Raw genomic sequence first — 11222 nt, 5'->3', positions numbered from 1 at the left:
CTTGGATTTGTGATTATCAGGTGAGATTATTGAGACTTGACAGACTTGTGGGTTTAAAGCTTCATCTTAGGCCGTGACTCTGTGATGGGATATTTTGTGACTTGGATTTGAGTATTAAATACCTATCTGTTTATCTTGTTGATTTTATGCTTATATACGCGAGCTAATCTTAGTCGGCCTATGATGCTTACCGGTACATAGTGTTTGTACTGATACTACCTTGCTGCACCCTTTTTGAGTGCAGATTGTGTTCCAGAGATTTCATCCAGACTACACCTCTAGCTTGAAGCTAGTTTGCTTGATCAGATTTGAGGGTGAGCTTCTACCCCTGCCATGCCACCCGAAGATCTCTCTTTCCGGATGTCTACTTTCATTCCAAACATTATTTGTTATTATATTTGAGATATACTTCATTCTTTAGACATTGTTGGTTAGAGTCCTTGTACGATGACTTTCAGATTTTGGGGTGTAATAGTTAGACTTCCGCACTTATATTATCTATTAATTATGATTTAGTCAGACTATTTATTCATTCACTTATTTATTGATTCTTAGAGTATAAATAATTAAAGAAGTTGAAATTGGCTAGTGATTAATGGGTTAACGGGTAAGGGTTCGCCTACTAGTGATAATAAGGTAGGTGCCCGCATGATCGGTAATTTGGGTCGTGACACAAAGCGTAGTACCACACGAAGACCAATGCTTTTCTTGAGGGACACAAGCTAAACCATGCCACCCCCGTTTCTACATTGGGACAGTTCCTGGCAAAGTAACCAGACTCACCACCCTACATGGTAGCCATTCTAGTGTGTCTAAATCCTTAGTCCTGTATTGAATGTAGTCCTATTAATATTAAATGGAATGTTCTGTATTTTGTAAGCAAATTAGGACATGTACTTGATATAGTTAATGGAATCTGGTTGTTTTTTATAAATCTGTGCCAACTTTGTGCTTTATTGTTCTTGTTAGATATAGTTTGAGATACTGGTTCTATTATGTGTATATGTGATAGCCCCAACGGACATGAGATTAGTATTGCAAGTTCAAATTAAAGCTTAATTGATCTTAAGAAACTTTTTAATAATGCCAAAGGGGGGACGTTTTCTACTGTGTAATGCTTGTAACCCATTTATGCTAACCTGGTTCAATGCTTAGTGTGATGTTCATTTTCTTGGATATTGAGATTGTTGGAACAGGTTATACTGACGCTTAAAAAGAACATGGGCTTGTCATCATCAAAAAAGGGGAATTTGTTGGCATAAACACGTGCGAGTTTTGACGATTGACAAAGTAACTAAACAAGGTGGGTGAACTAGGTCTATGGACATGTTCCATCTCAGACAATGAGACGAGTCAAAAGTGAATGAACTAGGTGCTTGAACCAGGTCCAAGAACATATTCCCACTCAGAGTCCTACTGCGAGTAGGATTTGAGAGTTATGGTAAAGACTTGGCGGACAAGTAGCGGGATTTCTTACCATAATTATCAAGATACTTCAGACTCCTACAAGGACACTGAAGCCGCGTTAAAATAAAGAATCACAAGTCAACTTAAACCTTAACTCTCATAATGGGCCTTACCACGTAGGGATTGAGTTCAGTCGACTTGATGCAAACTTAACGATATAAATATCCAAGTCCTGCCATGAAGAAGTTGATGCACTCACATAGAGAGAAAATCAGAATTTGAGCAGAGCAAACACAGTCAGTGCAACATTGAGTAATCCGATTATCGAAGTGAGGCCTGATACGAAGAAGAAGATTGAAGAAATTTTTTAATATAGTTTATGTTTTACAATTCTTAAGTATAGATTCGTGTATTAGGATTGTTTATTGAGTTGTACATTTATCAGCTTTCTTAGAAGCAAATTTAATAGGTATGAACATTAGTCAAATTCAAATTCAAGTTGGGATAACTTGAAGTGGGATCATTAGTCTAAGGAGATTAGTGAGATAAGAATTAGAGTTTAGTTCCTACGTTACAGGGTTTGTAACTTGAATTTGCAAAGGCTTACAGTTGTAGTGAAATTTTTGAAAAAAAATCCTATAGAGGTTTAGGTCATGTTTTTTTTTTTTTTTTTTTTTTTTTTTACCCTTTGTGAGCTGGGTGGTTTCCACATAAAAATCATTGTGTCTTTACTTTTTTGTTCTTTATTATTCCGTAAATGCTAGCTTGGAATAGGTAAAGTAACTTGGTTTATCCTAAGGTTAAAATCAGGTATAAAGTAAAATAGACAACTGGTCATATTGAGCCTTCGATAGTTCTTCTTGATTTTGTTCAAATGCCCATGGAGGATTTTTTTGTTCAATCGTCAAGCCATTTTGGAGACTAGTTTCCAACTACTCCTCCAAGGTTTTTTTGCTTTTCATTTCCACCTTCAAGTAGGCATGCCATCATGAGCTTGAACTCTCCATTTTGACCATTCTCAACTTCTTCCACTTCCATATCCCTATCATTTTCATAACGCGAAGTAAAATTGTCATAGTAGGGGTTCGGGGAAAGGAAGATCACATAATCACAATTAGCCCAATGGCCATTTTGACCGCCACATCTATCACATATGCTCCACTCATGGGTTCGAGATTGTGCGCATAATCCTCCCTTGGGAGACTTTAAACAATTTTGCCAAGTCGGGTCCTCCACAATAAGGACAAGGGTCATCAAAGTATGAACAACTACCATCCGACCCATTTTCATGGAATGGTGCCATTTTTAAAATAAAATAAAATAAAATAAAACAAAGAAAATAACTACAAAATTATTCACAAGTTTGGACCAAAGCAAGTTAGCTTATTTTCCAAACTAGCCTGAACACGTCAAATTGTTACCCGACAATTGCGCCAAGATTGATAACGTTCAAATCTACTCCTCAAAGAGTAAGTGCACACGGCCAGCACAATATAATTTGTCCAACAATGAGTCAGGGTCGATCCAACAGAGAACAATATGTGGGCAATCAAGCAAAGTAGGAATTATCACCAACAACAACTAAGTCAATCTCTTAAAGGTGGTTTAGAGAGAGAATTACGTCTAATGCGACAATGTAAACTAACTTAGAAGGCAAGTAAAACGATCAATTGCCACAAGCATGGAAACAAAAGGGACTAGTCTCAAGTAACGATCCAATGTATTTTACGATTTACAAATAATGGCAAGCTTATGTTACTTAGCCTCAGATAGTAAATCTAAATTAGATTCTTCCACATACTAACTAGACCACCTCATTGAATATCCCTAAAATAATTAGGAGCATTAAGAACACCCGAATACCACTACAAGTGGTGTCGCCTATGCCTAGGTCGATTCCATTAGACGAGGGTTAAAGCCCCAAATTCTTGTTAATTAATCTTTCCCAATATCGAGTTTGCCTCTCCCAAATTTAAACCGAAGTAAATGGGTGAGTCCTAGGGTTAGATATTCCCTTAAGAAACATTAAAGAGCAAGAATAATTAAAACAACATTAACTCACTTCATTAAGAATAAAATCGTTCAATACATAAGCAAAATAAGAATTTCAGTCCAAACTTGAAGCATGATTATTCCCATAAACATGATTCAAGTGAATAAATAAATACCATACACTTAGATGTTAAATCCAAAGCTAAGAATCAAAGAAAAGAAGTAAAGGTTCAAGAAAGCGCTCAATTAAATCTTCAAATATTCAACCCCAAAGTGTGTTGTAGGAATCTTGAAGTACAATCTCTGGATTCTACTCCTAATAATGAAACAGATAATCCTGCCACATATTAACTCCCTTACAGGCACAATCGAGCGCAACCACTGAATCGATACTCCCTATATATTGAAGAAAAGAAAGCAAAATACCCAATAGCTAACTATGTTAGCACAAAAAAGTTGTCAAAATCGCTTAAAGTAGTCTCGTACGAGCTATCCTCTGCAAACATTCCAAGCAACATACATGAGTACTACTATCGTCGCTAATTTGAATTGCCCATTACATCAATCTGATGTGAAAAATGCTTTCTTACATGGTGATCTTGAAGAGGAAGTGTATATGGAAATTCCTCAAGGCTTTGTTGCTTCACAGGCAGGAACTGAATGCAAGTTAAACAAATCGTTATACAGATTGAAACAGTCACCACGAGCATAGTTTGGACGCTTTAGCGTAGCCATTTAGAGATAAGGTTGCAAGCAAAGCAATGTTGATCACACCTTATTCTTAAATCACCGAGGATGTGTAGTGGCAACCTTATTTATATATGTTGATGATATGATAATCAAAGGGAATGACTAAGAAGAGATTACGAAGTTGCAAAGATATTTAGCTGCAGAGTTGAAATGAAGAATGTCGGAGGGCTTAATATTTTTCTTGGGATAGAGGTGGCCTGATCTAGCGAAGGAATTTTCCTTTCCTAAAGAAAATATGTTCTTGACTTATTGGCGTTAAACAAGAATTCTAAATTGCAGACCAGTTAACACTCCTATAGTCCAAAATCATGGACTAAAAGAGCATCTGAATCTGACGTCCACAAACAAAGGGAGGTATCAATGGCTTGTGGGAAATTTAATTTATCTATCCTATACAAGACTGCAAATAGTATATGCAGTGAGTCTTGTTAGTCAATTCATGGATAATCCTAGTGAAGAACATAAGGGAGTGGTCACTCGTATTATACAATACCTAGAGTCATCTCGTGGAAGAGGACTTATGTTCAAGAAACATAGCCATTTGAATATTGATCGTTATGCAAACGCGGACTGGGCTAGAAGTGCAATAGATAGAAGATCAACATTTGGTTATTTGACCTTTGCTAGAGCAAACTTAGTTACTTGGAGAAGCAAGAAATAAAATGTGGTGGCTTTATCTAGTGCAGAGGTAGAATTCAGAAGTATGAATAAGGGAATTTGTGAACTTCTTTGGTTGAAGAGGTTATTAACCAAAATCGATTTTGACACAAGTTCAGCAATAAAGATGTTCTGTGATAACAAGTCAGCTATACGAATTGCTCATAATCTGTTCAACATGACAGAACAAAACATATTGAAGTAGATCGACATTTCATTAGAGATAAACTTTTTTTCCATGTACAAAATCAGAAGACTAGTTAGCAGCCATGCTAACGAAAGTTGTTCCAAGTATACCATTTAACAACTCATTGGACAAGTTGAGTATCAAAGACATCTACATACCAACTTGAGGGGGAGTGTTACAATGAGCTATACAGAGTGAGCAAAGTTAGGAAATAGAATGAGAGATTGGTGGGATTGGAGCTGTTGACACCTAATTTTTGACCTCCTGTAATTTATTTTAATTACTCAGAGTCCTTGGATGGCAAGCAAGATGAATCATGCATTTTAGAGGTAAAAACAATTTTATAAATTTGCTTAGGTCAATACTTTACTCCTTTGAATTGATAAAATAATTTCTATGATATTATAAGTCATTTAGGAATTAATTGGTACATTTCATGACATTTATGAGGTATTTGTTAGATTTAATCAAAGAAAAGAAATTTTAAAATAAACATTTATTTAATTGTTTAAATTGTCAAAAATCGAATTAGCAAATACATTATTCCCTTTAATCCAAGGAGTTTGATTAATTAAAATAATTGACCATTTTACCTCTTAATCTTTAATTTTGTGTAATTGTATAATTTGTTAAAATTATTCATAATTGTCGATAAATGTTTAGTTAGGCTAGTTAATCAATTAGAGGAGCATTATTGCAAAATTGGTTTTTAATCATTTAATTATTTGTGTTATGGACACAATGGAGTTAGCCAATTCATGGTTAAAGCAATTGGATCAATTTTGTAAAATTAGCCTTTTATGGCCTTAATTGAAATGGCTGAATTTGGCTCAAATTAGTTAAGGTCATTAATCTAATTGAACTTTAATTGTCTAATTAAGCTAAAAAAAATGGCCATAATTGCAACAATCAATTAAGATTGAAACCAATTAAGGCTATATTTACAAATTGAGCCAACTTACATAATTAGTTGTATATTTAAATTAATTCAAAGGCTAATTATGTCTTAATTACTATAATATGATCAATAATCCATATTCAGCATTTTTCACTTATTTGGTCTACCCATTTTACCCCTTATGCACGTGTATACATCTAATATACGTGACTATACACGTATGATATACATACATAAGTGCACCCCTCTTTCTTTTTAAATCAAAGACCAGACCCAGCCCAAGCCCAGTTTAAGAGGGGCAAACAGACCCCTCTCTTCTTTCTCCTCTCTCTCTCTTTCCCTTTTCTCACAAACCCTAGGCGCCGCTTTCATCATCTCGTCTCTCTCCGTGTCTAAAATGGCAAATTTACAGAGGATTCAGAGTAACAACAGCTTTTACATAACCATTACGGTGAAACAATACCGTAACAATTAATGTTTCCATGCCTTTTCATCTAAGTCCCCTTCAAATGCGGTGCTAATCTCTTCCCTCTTACTTTTTTTTTTCTTTCAATTTTTTAGTCAAGCAATTCGATTTTTCTATATCTTTGTTATTTTTTTGTGCTTGTACGATCAAATTTCTATTGGTTCCTCAATGTTTGGCTCGGATCGACCTAAGATGGGTCAGATCCAACCATATACGTTGTATTTTTCAGTAATCTTAGCCGTTAATTTCATAATATGAATGTTTGCATCTGAAAAAAACCACCTTGTACCACATTGGTGCTTGACTTTGTTGAAAGATTTTTTGGGTTCTATAAATAGAACCCCAACCCTCACTATTTCACAAGTTTTTTTTGACAACCTCAAGAGGCTAGAATTTTGAGTTTAAGCTTCTCAGTATAAAAATTTTAAACTTTGACCTTAAAAGGTGGAGTTTCCCCTAAGTTTTAAAAATTATTTTCTTTTGTTTTGTGTTTTGTGTGGCTGAGTTTCGAAATTGGAAGCACAAGGCTCCAAGGTCCATTCTTTTTCTCCGCGCATAAAAGGTAATTCTTTATCATTTTGTTTCCCTCATTTAGATTTTGCTTAGTATAAAGTTGTTAGACTAGCTAGTCTGTTTGGGTCTTGCTTAGTCTAAGTACTTGCTAATACTAGTTTATGTTGTTAAATGATGTCCTGTTTAGTTATATACTTAGTTTATGACTTACTTAAGTAGATGGTATAACCAGCTTGAATATCAATGTTGAAACTTTCTTAATATGGGTTGATTAGTCTTCGCAGTAGGTTGTTTTACTTAGATGATCTTCATGCTTCAACTTAAGCTATGAGAAAATTTGGTTGATGTATCTTGAACTTGTTTTTTCATCCTAAATGATCTCATTCACATAAAGTAAGATATAACCAGGACTAACTAATAGTTTTTCTCAACTAGTTTGCAATTGGAAATGGAGTTTGATTCAGTTTGGCTTTTTGGTTAATAATGACTCAACTAGTTGGTTAACTAGTAGTTGAAGCTTATGTGATCATGGCTCCACTTAGTTTAAACTAGAATATGTTTTAAACTACCTAGATCTTTTTAGTAATCTTAAAACTAATGTGATTAGAGACCTGAATATGGACCTGGTTTGGTTTGTTTGAGTGTTTCAATCCCCTGTCTGAATTTGTTTGGCTTAAAGATATGGTATTCACAAACCTATATTGATATGGCTCATATTATAAGTCATATATCTTGAAACTAGACTATATGTTTAAGCTCTAAAGGGTTTGTTAGAATTTGAAAGAAGGGGCAAACCTTTTAGGATCAAGTCTAAATTAAAGTTGATTGAAATGAATATGATTGGTTTTGCTAACTAGCAAGGTGGTTGTTAGGTCTTAACCTGATTATTGGCTGCCTTAAGGATTGAAAGATGTAAAAAATGGGAGAGAAATAGTTGTCAAGGATCTGGAAAATTTGTTTTTGTTGTCTTTAATCCCTTTGTTCCTTTTCCCCAACCCCATTGTGTGTCCTGTTTAATTGGTGGAGCAACTTTATGTTATAAAAGTATGCTGGTGTTTTATAAGTTCTTGAATCTGCTTTAATGTTTCTTCACGGACTGGCTCTGGTTTAATAGGTGACCTTAAGTGTCAATTTGATAATTTAAAGTAGTATGAAGATGGTGAAGTAAAACAGGTCTAGTTATACCTTGCTAGGTCTTGAATAGTTGAGAGATTGAGGTTTGTATTATAAAATATGAAACCTGGTTTTGTACATTGATAAGGAACAGGGTCTAGAAATGACTGTTGATAACATAGTTTGCTTAGGCCTAAAATAGGATTGAACATATAGGATCCTCTAAGTCCTGTTTGAATAAAGAGAGTTTAAAATAGGTTTGTAGGTAAAATTTTAAGTTAATTTGGCTTTACAGTCTAAGTTGTCCAACCCCCTTAGCATGGGATGAGAGGAGAGGACCAAGAGTGTAGATATGTAAGTATAGACCACTTGACAATGGGGAAGTCTTTTTAAAGACATCTTGAGAGAAGATTGAAAAAGGACCAAGTCCCACTTGGTTCATAAGTATCTTCCTAAATAAAATATTGTCATGTCATATCCCACAAGTCTATGGGATGCAACTTACAATATTTATACACTTGGTTTCCTTTCCCTATCATTGTATCAAATGGTGTTTAAAATGAACTTCCCTTTGCATTAATGGTTGTTCACTTAAATCACTAAACTTGGTTACAATACTTGATGTTTGGATTCAAATGAACTTACTGACTTACTCAAGTGTACCTTAGGGATTATTTGACTGAACTAGGTGATACACATTAACTTGATGATTGTAGGCATTGATTAAAACTAGAAAGTGAGAAAGACTTCAAGTAGATGTATGATTACTGATTACTGAAAATGAGTCAAATGTCTTATTTAGATAGTATAAGTTGTAAGGACCCTGTAATATCTATTTAGGCTTAATTAATGATAAGACTAACATAGGGTGTGTGTATGCATTAGTTTAGTCTTGTCTGTGCTTGAATTGGTTTCTTAAAACGCTAGAATACTAAAGAAAGGAAAAGAGGAGTCGCTTAATATTAGTTTAATTTAGTAGTATGATGACATGGGAATGTATTAAGCTTTTCTTTGCTATACTCTAAATAATGTACCATGTCTTGAACCTTTAAGACGTGTCCCTAATCCTACTAGCCTAAATTCGCTGATCCTTAGAAAAGCATTAAGCATCAGCCAGGGGCATAACAGTAACAGAAGTGAGCTTTGAAATGATTCCAGGTGAATTGTGAATATTGCTTAGGTAAAAGGTGAGAGAGTTAAGGGTAGGCCACTAATTATGAATGATGAGCTAATTCATGCACATTTTCTTATGGGATTAATCTGTTCTCTGCAATAGAATAGGAGTAAATGGGGAAGGTCTAAAAGGGATTCAAAACTCCAAACCTTAAACTACTTTATTTTTGAAAGGTCATATAATACTTGTCTTTTTTTACGTGAGAACATTGATAAGGAGTAGGAGCATGCTAATAAGGAGAGGGGAGCATGCACTATTCTTCTTACACACTTTTCTTTATCCTTTCTGCATTTGTATCTTCTATAAGGTTCATATTGTTATTTGATCCATCTGTGTTGTCATAATGGAATCAGTTGGAATTTATAATGATAGTTTGCTCATCTACACATGTCTGGGACTGCTGGCATTTTGTTTGCTTATAATATGTGTGTCTAAATATGGTTGCTCCTCCCTAAAGACATCATATCTTACATAAGGTCACTTGGACTTAGAATATTTTGATATTGTTTATATTTGGCCCTGTTTGCACTATAGATACTTGTGTTATCTGCAACTGCTTATTTCTGAGGTAGTCTTTGCATTATCTTTGGTGGCCATTAGGCTCAGTAGGACCCTGACCCCTTCCTGTATCTCCCTTGCATATTTAGATATGTATGTGCTCTGCTTTTGTTGGTATCACAGTAGTTGGAGAATTATTTATTTTGTGTGTTGTTTATCCTGTAAGTAATTGCCCCAACTATGGAAATCTAATCCCATCTGCTTAAGTTTTATCCATGATATGTCCATTAGAGTCATAGACCATGTCTTCCTGCAAACCTGTATTCTGTGTAAGTTTATCTAAGATTAAAGCATTGCCATAATTCAGTTATATGTTTGCTTGCCTTGGCTGTGCATAAGTCATATATTTTCCTTGTATCATGGCCACATGGTGAATAACTCTGCATTATCCTTATGAATATAAACATATAGTTTGCCTCTGTTTGCACTATATTAGTACTGAAGTTTGCTTTTTGTTCACCCATGATAATGTGTCTTGGTTTTGCCTTTGTTTACTTCATATCTATATGTTGCAGTTGCTTTTGTTTACCCTATGACCATGTATTTTGGTTCTTGCTCATGTTTACACCATGCCCATTTGTTTCAGTTTGCTACTAGTTATACTATACCTATAAATGACAATTTGCTTATGGCCATACCATACCTAATTACCTCTGTTTGCTTTTGGTTATACTATGTCCATATGTGTCAATCTATACCATGCTTGTGCATGAGTGTAAGACCCTGTTTTTATCATTTTTCCTTCCATGACTGTACTGGCTAGGAAATTAAGGTAATTTTGGGGTCTGGTCTTAGCCTTCCCCTGATGTCTTGCCATGCTTGAGGTTCATGAAACCTCTTGGATCTTGTGCGGCTTCAGGAATACGGATGGTGATGACTTTTCCCCTTTACTTCCTAAATCCCCACCAGTGAAGCCTAATAGCACATGTACAAATACTTTAATTGCATGACTTGTGAATGAATTGGATACATATATGTGTATAGTTATGTGTACGACAAGTTAAGTAAATATAAACTAACTGGGTTTTCCCTTTCTTTTTCCCTCTCCACTGCATGGGCACTTGAGCTGGTCTAAGCCAAACCTTTTGGGCCTTCAATTCGTCCATAACACAAACCAGTCCAACTAGGGGTTTAGATGCTGATATTATAGATGCAGATGAAGGCCTAGCCTTTGGTGAAAATGGTTAACTAGGGGTTTGATGCACCCCTAGACTAATCCTCTCTTTGCTTATGTTATTTTAATCTTGAATGTTGTATTTGTATGAACATGTAAAACATCACATTATATTGGAATTTTTATGTTAGAACCAGTCGTTTTAGGACAACGGTACGTATCTTTGTTTAGTTGACTTTAGGATCCCAAAAGAATTTTCAAAACCCCGGAATAGACCTAACGATTTTTATTTCAAGAGCAGCAAAACAACTTTGATAAATGCAAGTCTAGATAGAAAAAAAAGGGTTTCAAAAAAATCAAAAGTATTACGGCCTTTCCTTAAAATCAGAACAG

General features: G+C 35.0%; 1 long non-coding RNA gene across 1 annotated transcript; it reads left to right on the top strand.

Moving 5' to 3' along the window:
- The first annotated feature begins 9406 nt into the window (after positions 1–9406).
- On the top strand, positions 9407–11022 carry LOC132067155 (uncharacterized). The gene is made up of 2 exons (XR_009417077.1): positions 9407–10503; positions 10540–11022. It is a non-coding gene; the product is annotated as an uncharacterized LOC132067155 (long non-coding RNA).
- The last annotated feature ends 200 nt before the right edge of the window (positions 11023–11222 follow it).

This window comes from Lycium ferocissimum, chromosome 8 (genome assembly GCF_029784015.1).
Source record: "Lycium ferocissimum isolate CSIRO_LF1 chromosome 8, AGI_CSIRO_Lferr_CH_V1, whole genome shotgun sequence".
NCBI lineage: Eukaryota > Viridiplantae > Streptophyta > Magnoliopsida > Solanales > Solanaceae > Lycium > Lycium ferocissimum.
The sequence above is the reverse complement of the archived record's forward strand: the minus strand, read 5'-3'. Positions and strand labels throughout refer to the sequence as shown.